Below are 11,267 nucleotides of genomic sequence, written 5' to 3'. Positions count from 1 at the left end.
TTCCTTGGGGACGGGGGAGACTAAGTTGCTGTTTTAGAGGCTGCCTACAGTGTGCACTGGCAGCCTCAGGAGATTCGGGATTCTTAGGAGCACACTGCTCTTTTGTTTGGAAAACACCGTAATGGACATTTCGCTAGACAACCTGGTTTCTCTTGGTGGGAGAGACTATAACAGAGGAAGTAGAGTAGCTCTGTGTTGTAGAGTAGCAGAAATTAGAGCTGTTCTATGCAACCCAAAGGAGGCAAGGACCCTGGGGATAAAGAACAGGCTTGGGAAGAAAACGGAGTTCTCTATCTGTCTAGGTAGCTGAGGAAATCCAATATGGTTATGCCTAACCTTTAATTCTAAGTTGCTCCCTGTTACTTGCCATGCTTAAAACTCTTCTGCTATGCCTGAACCTTTAGAAGTAGTGTGATACACACAATGGTTTTGCATTAGTGGTGCTTTAGATCAAGCAGGAGGTGTCTGGAGTTAGAAGGCTGTGAAGTAAGACCTGACTGGGGAAACAAACTTTTCCCCACCTCTGGTATCTGTATTGGGAAGGATACTGTGGGAGACTGCAGTAATTTTTATTTCTATTAAAAAGGAAGTTGGAAATCATTGGAGACAAAAAGATTATGCTTGCTTTCTGAAGTGAAAATGACTCAACTCTAATTTAAATTTTTTTTTCAATTACTGTTAATATGCAATATTATTTCTATTACTTTCAGGTTTGCAGCATAGTGGTTCGGCATTTATATAATTTACAAAGTGATGCCACACACTCACTCCAGTGCCCACCCAGCACCACACAAAGCTATTACAGTATTATTGGCTATATTCCCCATGCTGTACTTCACATCCCCATGACTATCTTGTGACTACCAACTTCTTAATCAGCTCTTAAACTTTTCTAAGTACTCTCATTAAACAACTACCATGATGCTTCTAATTCACCTAGGATGTTGTTAGGGCTAAGGGTACGCTGGGATCTTCAGTCACTACACCCTAAGCCCCGAGACTCAAGACTCTATTTTCACTGATAATTCTGAAATCCTTTTGTTGCTGCGAGCCTTGATTTAGGTGATACATGTATAATTCCTCTGAGAACTCCATTCACTCTCCCCAGATAGTATTTTTATTCAGATGTTTTAGGTTTTACAATGTGTGTCATAAACTTCTATCTGTTGTAAGTTATAATATGTCTTATAAGAATTTCTTATCCTTTCTATGTGTGCAACTTTTCTTACTAAAGATTTTATGTTATTTTATAGTTTATTTTTTATTCTTGTGAATCGGAAAGGGCAGCTGGATTGCCCAACTTGTGTCTTGCACATTTACACTACTTCTTTATATTTTCATGAAGGAAGTTTTAAAACTCATTTGCTGAGTTGTCTAAAAAACTGACTTTCTTGTAAATGTGAACAGGAAATGTTACAACTGTTGTGCTATTTTATTAGCTCATCTTCCTTGGTACCTTAGAATAGAAATGTGAAATGCCTGAGAACTGATAAATTTATTCTGGTAACAGATTGGTGAATGCATTTGTTTTCTATTGCTGCTGTAACAATGACCACAAATTTAGCATATTATTTTGTTGTCCTAATGGTCAGAAGTCTAAAATGCGTCAGCAAGCCTGCATTCCTTCAGAAGGCTCTAGATGAAATTTTATTGCTGTGTCTTTTCTAGCTTCTGGTGCCTCCCTGCATTTCTTGGCTTGTAGCCCCTCCTTCCGTCTTCAAAGATAATAGCATAGAATTTTCAAATCTCTGTCTCTAATTTTATTTTACTTCCTTTTTTGGCCTCTGCTTAAGTCCTCACTTTCTCTCTCTGACTGTGACCCCTTGTCTCCCTCTCATAAGAACCTCATGCTTATACTGTGCCCACCTGGATATACAAGATAATCCTCCCATCTCTAGAGACAGAATTTACTCACTTCTGCAAAGGCCCTGTCACCATGTAAGATCCCATATTCACATGTTCCAGGTATTAGTATGTGAACATCTTTGAGGGGCTATTATTCTGTCTACCAGAATGAATAAAAACTTCACTACCTATATACAAGTATCAGGAAAATTGTTGGGGCTGGCAGTGAACAGAGAATCCTCCCTGTTATTAAATTATTGGACTGAAAAACTGCTTTACAGAACAACTCCTGTCCCAAGGACCCAGCCATGTAATAAGGTATGGCTGCCACAAATGATATAACCTCAGGAGACAAGGAATTATTTTGCCAAACACATTGTGCTTTCTCTTATCTCCAGCCATCAAAGATCCAGCTTTTTCTATAAAGAGTATTGTATCATACCCCAGTCTTTTACTCACCCTTTAGATCTTAAAGTTAATTAATGTTGAAATGTCGTCAGATGGAGTTTTGCAGGCCTAATGATTTTGGACAACACTTTGTATGTCAGTATCTGATAGTCTCTAGAGTTGCTTGCTGAGTAATTTTAGATGACTAATAACCTCATAATTACATCAATAATTGATATGGTTCAATTATCTTCTACTTTACAACTTTATTAATATTTGTGTTTGAGCTGGAGAAATGTTTCTTCCCTTTCTGGCTTGGGAGAAAGCATAGTCTTACACCGATTTGGCAACACATGCTGAAGAACCCTGCTAGAGTCCAGGATATAGAAATTAGCCAACTTGTTCCAAAGCATCTTGTGCCAGTGTTGTTTTTAATTCTTAATAAGATGGTCAGTGTTTTCTATAAAATAGTGAAACCAACTGAATGGGTTTGGTGTCCATGTCATTTAGAATCAATTTATTACTCAAGAATTCTGAACCAAAGTAGTTGACTGTTCTTAATGAATTAGCTTCATGCACTTAGCACAGAAGTGTATTAGAAATGATGTATATACGGATGATGTATTATAGAATTGTACACTTGAAACCTATTTAATTTTATTAACCAATGTCACCCCAATCTTTATAATTAAGTTTAAAGTAATGGAGATTTTTTAAAAAAGAATAAGGTATCTATCTACTATGTTGATTTAAATTATATCAGTCCAGAGAGGTCTAATTAGATGATTATTCATTTAGATTATGGAACTCTAAGTGACCTTATGACATTTCTCTGAAACTCTAAGCTGTTCTTGTCAAATGTCTTTAACTGATCAAGATATGCCATGCCATGGCTCCACATATGCCAACGTTTATGCCATCAGTGCCTTCTTTGTATTTTACATGGATAGGTAACTATGTTACCTATGTTAGCTTGAGCAAAGTTTGCACTTAAAAACAAAGTGGTATACACAATTGTTGAGTTTGGCTCAGCAGTGAGTTGGAACAAGTGGAAAGCAGTGCAGAACATAAGAAAAGACTACACAAAAGAAGATTTAAAGATGGGAACAGGGAAGTCACAGCCTCAAGGACTGACAGCCCTGACTTCAAGTTCCTCATCACATTTATTGCAAAGCTCAAGGACAGAAAATAACTATTTTCTAAATTATCTTTTAATAACTGCTGCATCCGCATCTGCCTCAAGGATGATATGCAAGGTTCAAGTGTTTCCTTCTGCAGACAATCATGTGCTGACCAGGACAGTGTTCTGTCCTGGCAGGACTTGTAGTTCTGAAGTCCTCACCCTTATCTGTATCATGAAAACATTCCAACCTCAGGTCATTTTCCCACACACAATGTCTAAGAAACAGGACAGATTAACAGAGAGACATATTTTTCAACATATGATTTTTGATTTGTTATAAACTTGAGAACTCTTTACAGCCATGAGAACAAAGATAAATCATTAGTGAATGACTTGTTTATTAATACCTTAGGTAGGTAGAGTGAGGCAGAGACCAACTGAATCTAGCGATGATAGTGTGTTACTCGGTGAAGCCATATAACCATAGAGACTATATTCATGTTAGAGGTGGAAGTGGGCTAGAAGTGACTCCAGTAAGAATACCTAAGCTTCTCACATGCAAAATCCTAACTCTCTACTTTCTATCCTTAGAACATTTGGAATTTCCCTGATTCTCAGTTGTAGAAATACCTAGGAATTTGAAAGTGTTCATCTTTCCAAGTTGATTGAGAATCAGGTCATCATAACATGTAATTGTGTTTTTTGGTTCATTTCCTTCTGACATGGAGGGGTGGTGGGAATGTTTAGTGTCAAGTTACACATGGTTGGGATGTATAGGAGTGGAAATCAGTGGTAATCACTAATGATTCTAGGCAAGAAGGAAGGGGTATGGACATTATGAGTGGTGGTATGCTAGACACAAGGTAGCCATTCCAGCTTACCTTCGTTGCCTCCAGTCTTCTTGTCTGTATGGGCCCTATTCCAGCGGCCTTTCATGTAGGCTGAATTCTGGACTGGGAGAAGGCTTTAATCTTCCCAATCCACCTGTAAGTAGGAACAACAATTCCACTTTCATTCTTAAAGGAGTTAGTAGTTGTGATGATTAAATAAGGTGATACTCTGTGGTCAGAATCAGGCAATTGAGACACTACATGTTTTTTTAAAGCTGATTTTATATAATGTTATCATACTTGCTATAAGAACCATAATACTCATTTTTCCTCAAGGAATTCATTTTAAAACTGCCCACATCCAGTACAGATTGTATTTGATCATTAGAAATGCAGAACTAATTCTTCAATAGAAATGCATTATGCTTACTAGCAAGCCTGGAAGTATGAACCTCTCCCTTCCACAAGCAGAGATTGTGGAAGCAAACAGCTTCCTGTGAAGTCATCAGCTGGAATTTCAAAGTTTAAATTAAATATTTTGGAATCAAAAAGGAGGCCTTGAACTAAGAGGTGGATGCTGTACAGAACTGAACTTAATAGCTTTGCTGACAAAAATGAAAGGGTTTTTGTTTGGTTTTGTTTTTCTTTGTGTGTTTTCCCTTTTGTTGGGGGAGGAGAAGAGGGAGCTGGAAAGGAAAAAGGGAGAGAAGAGAGAGGAGAGACTAGTCAAATAATTTAGCTCTGTGATAAAAAGAAAATGCTTATGAGGACAGGAGTGATGTTTAATGTGTCATATGAAGTCTTTGAAGTTGTTCAATATAAGCCTGCTTTGTTTTCCCAAGATGCAAGAATTCCCCTGCCCTAAAGAATTACATTTCAGCCTGACCAGGCAATGACACAGTGAAGGGAGAATTTAACTGGGATGTAAAGGTCCCAGGTTCAAAACCCCAATGTTGCTGGCTTGAGCATGGGCTCATCCGGCTTGAGCAAGGAATCACGGGCTGAGTCCAAGGGTCACTGGCTTGAAGCCCAAGGTCACTGGTTTGAGCAAGGTTTCTTCAGTCAGGTCACATGTGAGAAAGCAATCAATGAACAACTGGCGTGCTGCAACGAAGATTTGATGCTTCTTACCTCTCTCCCTTCCTGTCTGTCTGTCCCTATCTGTCCCTCTCTATGACCCTCTTTCTGTCTCTGTCAAAAATAAAATAAAATAATTGCAATTTATTTGTATGTGCATATGCATGAGGGAGATGGCTGAGATAGATGATAGAGAGATAGATGATGGATGGATAGATGATGGATAATAGATGATAGATTAAAAAAGTTACTAATTGTGATAAGTACTATAAGAATTTATTCTTAGAATATTGGTAGGTACTATCAAAGGGCACTTTTCTTATACTGGATGATCTAAATAGGCCTAGCTGAGGAGGAAGTGGTTAAGTCTACCAAAAAACCCCACCAAAAACATAAACAATAAAAACAAACCAAGGGAAGAGATTCTAGGATGAGAAAAGAGCAACACAACGCTCCCTAGGCAGGTCAGAGAGACCTTGTGTTCTAGGATCTGTAAGGGGCCAGCATGAAGGAGGAAATTTATTCAAGCCAAGTAGAATAACATGAGGTTGACTTGACCTACTTATGTGTTTAAAAAAATACCACTCTGGCTACTGTGAGGAAAATGGAATGGAGAGGGACAAATCAACTCCACTTGACATCACGGTCTCAGATTAACATGATTCAAAATCAACACTCAAGTGTCTAAGAGTGTATGTCTTTATTAATCACAACGAATCATTCAATCAATTTCTTTTTTTTGTGCTTTGTTTTGTTCTGATTTGTTGTTTATTTATTTATTTTTTCTTTTTGTTTATTTTCTTGTTGTTTTTTTATCTTATTTTTATTAATTTTCATGCAGTAACATTGATAAATCAGGGTATATATGTTTGGAGAAAACATCTCCAGATTATTTTCACATTTGATTATGTTGCATACATAATCACCCAAAGTTAAATTGTCTTCTGTCACCTTTTATCTGGTTTTCTTTGTGCCCCTCCCCTACCCCCACTCCCTCTCTCTCATTCTTCGCCCCCTCCCCACTCCCCCTACCCCCACCATTACCATTACATTCTTGTCCATGTTTCTGAGTCTCATTTTTATGCCCCATCTATGTATGGATTCATATAGTTCTTAGTTTTTTTCAAATTTACTTATTTCACTCTGTATAATGTTATCAAGACCCATCCATGTTATTGTAAATGATCCGATGTCATCATTTCTTATGGCTGAGTAGTATTCCATAGTATATATGTACCAAAGTTTTTTAATCCACTCGTCCACTGATGGACACTTGGGCTGTTTCCAGATCTTTGCTATTGTGAGCAATGCTGCCATAAACATGGGGGTGCATTTCTCCTTTGGAACAGTTTCATGGTGTTCTTAGGGTATATTCCTAAAAGTGGGATAGCTGGGTCAAAAGGCAGTTCGATTTTCAGTGTTTTGAGGAATCTCCATACTGTTTTCCACAGAGGCTGCACCAGTCTGCATTCCCACCACCAGTACAGGAGGGTTCCCTTTTCTCCACATCCTCGCCAGCACTTATTCTGTGTTGTTTTGTTGATGAGTGCCATTCTGACTGCTGTGAGGTGATATCTCATTGTGGTTTTAATTTGCATTTCTCTAATCATTAGTGATGTTGAGCATTTCTTCATATGCCTATTGGTCATCTGTATGTCCTCTTTGGAGAAGTGTCTATTCATTTCTTTTGCCCATTTTTGATTGGATTGTTTTTCTTCCTGGTGTTGAGATTTACAAGCTCTTTATAAATTTTGGTTATTAACCCCTTATCAAACATATTGTCGAATATGTTCTCCCATTGTGTAGATTATCTTTTTATTCTGTTCTTGTTGTCTTTGGCTGTGCAAAAGCTTTTTAGTTTGATATAGTCCCATTTGTTTATCCTGTCTTTTATTTCACTTGCCCATGGAGATAAATCAGCAAATATATTGCTGCGAGAGATGTCAGAGAGCTTACTGCCTATGCTTTCTTCTAAGATGCTTATGGTGTCACGGCTTACATTTAAGTCTTTTATCCATTTTGAGTTTATTTTTGTGAGTGGTGTAAGTTGGTGGTTTAGTTTCATATTTTTGCAGGTAGCTGTCTAATTTTCCCAACACCATTTATTAAAGAGGCTGTCTGTACTCCATTGTATACCCTTACCTCCTTTGTCAAATATCAGTTGTCCATAGCGCTGTGGGTTTATTTCTGGGTTCTCTGTTCTGTTCCATTGATCTATATGCCTGTTCTTATGCCAGTACCAGGCTGTTTTGAGTACAATGGCCTTGTACTATAACTTGACTTCCAGAAGTGTCATACTACCGACTTTATTTTTCTTTTTCAAGATTGCTAAAGTTATTCATGTTCTTTTTAGTTCCATATAAATTTTTGGAATATGTGTTCTGTAATTTGAAGTGATTCATTGGTATTTTAATTGGTATTGCACTGAATTTATAAATTGTTTTGGGTAATATAGACATTTTAATGATGTTTATTCTTCCTAACCATGAGCACAGTCTATGCTTCCACTTGTTTGTGTCTTTTTTGATTTCTTTTATCAATGTTTTATAATTTTCCAAGTACAAGTCTTTAGTCTTCTTGGTTAAATTTACTCCTAGGTACTTTATTATTTTGGTTGTAATAGTGAAGGGGATTGTTTCCTTAATTTCTCTTTCTTACTGTTCATTGTTGTTGTATAAAAATGCCTCTGATTTCTGGGTATTAATTTTATATCCTGCCACTTTGCTGAATTTATTTATCAGGTCCAGTAGTTTTTTGACTGAGACTTTAGGGTTTTCTAGATACAATATCATATCATCTGCAAATAATGATAATTTTACTTCTTCTTTTCCAACTTGAATGCCTTTTATTTCTTCTTCTTGTCTGATTGCTGTGGCTAGGACTTCCAGGACTGTTGAATAAGAGTGGTGAGATTTGTTGTTTTTTTAAACCATAAGTAGTTTATTGTCAAAAGAATGTGGTGTGAGATTGTCAAGATAGGAATATGAAACTTGCTAAAACAAGATTCTAAAAACTTCTAAAAACAAGATTTTTCAGAAGACAAAGTAATAAAGACTACTTTGGTACCAGAAATAAGCCTTTACTATGTGGCCTAATGAATTTTTGACAAGGATATCAAGACAATTCAATAGGGAAAGAATAGCCTTTTCAACAAGTTATGGTTTAACTAGATATTCGTATGAAAAATGGAAAAAAAATGATCTTATACTCCTAACATTATATAAAAATAGCACTTAATTGAAAATAGATCATGACCTAAATGGAAGAGTTAAAACTATAAAACTCTTAGAAAAGAAATAAGTATAAATCTATGTGATTTTAGTCAATCAATTTCTGGAACAAATAATGAAAAGAAGAGATGAATGAAAAAATAAAAGCTATCTAAACAAATACAGTAATTAGCTTGACAGTGGTTTTCAAACCAAGCCAAATTTACAATGTGCTGTCTCAGAAAAATCTAGAATAGGTTCATGGCAGGTGAAATTATGAAAAAGGGATCTTCTCGGTAGGAGCAGCCCACATGTTGAACTGTCAGAATTAATGCAGAGTGTTAATCATTTATGATTGTGTTTGAAGTGGGACCATCTCAGCTAAACAATGTAGATTGTGCCACTTGAATAAAATTATAGTTTTATGAATACCTTATTCCTAAATTTTGGGGTTTCTATATGCTAATCTCAAATGCAAAATATACCTGAATTCTAGTCTCAGAGAGGTTAAAAATTCCAGCGTGGGGACACAATTTTGTTGCCCTGACATCTAGAATTATTTTATGTATCTCAGTGCGAAGTAAAAATGTAAAGGGACTATCACTTAGGTGATAAACTGTAGACTTCCAGACAAACATTTTAACTGATTTACATCTGGTTCTCCTCCAGGATAGTTATATTTACTTGATATATTTATTCTCCAACTGATCAGTGATAGCTTGGGGAACATTTCTTTAGCTGTATGTAAATTGACCATGCAATAGAGAAAGCCTGGCTGTAAACCTATGGAATGCGATCTGTTATGAATATCAGTGTAGAAATATTGAGCTAGCTGTTTATCGAACGGGAAGCACACTAAAAACCTTAAGAGTAATTGATTGGCCTAGTCACATGGTGTGTCGGAACCTATACTAACTGGGCCACACCCCTGAAATGTTCAATAATTGATCAAAAGTAGCCTTATCAGAGATCATACAGAAATCAATCATCACTTCATTGCTTGGACACATGGAGACAATACCATTTATAATAGTTGTGCAAACTTCTAAGAAAGGGGGAAAACACAGAATTTAAATGAGTTCTGTGAGTGGCTGACATACTTAAATGAGTTATAAATTTAGAAAAAAAAGTCATTTCTCTGTTTTCAAGGAAAACAGGATTTAAATTATCTTATTTGGAGCCATTGCATCTTTAGGCTTTTACATCTAAGAAAAGGGGGAAATGTAAGAATAAAGAAATCTAATTTTCCAGTGATCCAAATGAAGATAAGAAAAAAAACACAAGGTAGTAGAGGGATATGTGTTTATATCAAAATCTTAGACAAGTTTGAGAAAAACTTAAGGGACTTCATGCTCATTTCTTTGTCAAAGAGGCTAAGAACTCCGTTAGGAGCTAGAGTGAAGGGTTGAATATCTGAGTTCTGGGTTCTATTGCCAGTCCTGTCTGGTACTGTACACAATAACTTAAACTTTTACATCAGTTTCCTTATGTGTAAAAGATATTAACAGTTGTCTTCCAAATTATTTAAAGAATTGAAGTAATTTATGTTTAATATTTAACCAGTACCTGAATATGTATTCAAAAATGACAACAAAAGTAGTTATAATAATACTAATAATATCTAACAGTATGCCATTTAGTTCATAAACATAAAAATAAATCATTATAGCAAAAGATGAACAGAAAAGTATTAGAGAAAAGCACACATGTGTCTAAACAAAACCCTATGTTAAATCTTGTCTGGAGATGTTTATGAACAAAATCAGAATTTTGAAATATAATTTTTACAGTAATAACTTGAGCATCCTCTGGTAAGTATATAGTTAAAGTGCCTTGGATCTTGGTCAGAAGTGGAGACAGTAGAGTACAGGAAATGATTCTGTAAGGTTTGGAACATGGATCCCCTCTTTGGGTGAGGGAATAAGGTAGATTTCCTATGTATAAAGAATTGTTGTGTTGTAATAGAGAGGAACCTGTGAATCTTGCTATGATTACTGTCAAACGTTCTGAAGGTCTGTCTATAAGGCTCTGCATAGATGTAGAGTAGCTGAAAGCTTAAATTGGTCCTCTTAGTTGAGAAGGTTTGGAAAGGTAAAAAATTTTCAGACTCTTTGCAGCTAGAGTTCTGGGTATTCATTTGTCTCTATCAATTAAATGTGTTCACAGGAGTAGGACAGTAGGCTCATCTCTCTGTGACAAGAAAACTCTAGTAAACATGAGTGTTTGCAGTGGATGCATTGGTGTGCCATCAAGTTCACGGGTGTAGGAGATGTGGCTGTGATGGCTGTGGCCATGTAAAGGCAGACACCTCCTGCTACTGGGCCAGGGTCCTGAAGGTGCCAGCCTGCAAGGCAAACTTAGTAGCAGCCCCTCAATGTCAGCTCGCCAGCCTGTTCAGTGATTTCTGTGTTAAACTCCAGGTTGCTTCAAACACCTAGAATTATTTTGTTTTCCTGCTCTGTGCATTTAAGTCTCTTAACAACTATATGAGCTCAGTTTTATTATTATTGTCACCATTTTGTACATGTTGAAAGTGAAGCTCCCTGGGGTTATGTTGTGTGATTGATCTTGGATTTGAATGCCTAAGGTTTATCTTTAGATACTGTGTTGTAGTGACTCCCCTATACTACCTCCCCACGTTCTGTAAGTCATGTTTCTGCAGAGATAACCAGAGAACATCGCAGCTAGAAGGATACCTAAATATCTGTTTTCCAATCTCTCTTTAACAGGGTCATTTTGCCCCTGAGGGGCATTTGCAAATGTCTAGAGACAATTTCTATTGTCGTGATTAGGAGT

The sequence above is a fragment of the Saccopteryx leptura genome, chromosome 5, assembly GCF_036850995.1.
Source record: "Saccopteryx leptura isolate mSacLep1 chromosome 5, mSacLep1_pri_phased_curated, whole genome shotgun sequence".
Lineage (NCBI taxonomy): Eukaryota > Metazoa > Chordata > Mammalia > Chiroptera > Emballonuridae > Saccopteryx > Saccopteryx leptura.
The sequence above is the reverse complement of the archived record's forward strand: the minus strand, read 5'-3'. Positions refer to the sequence as shown.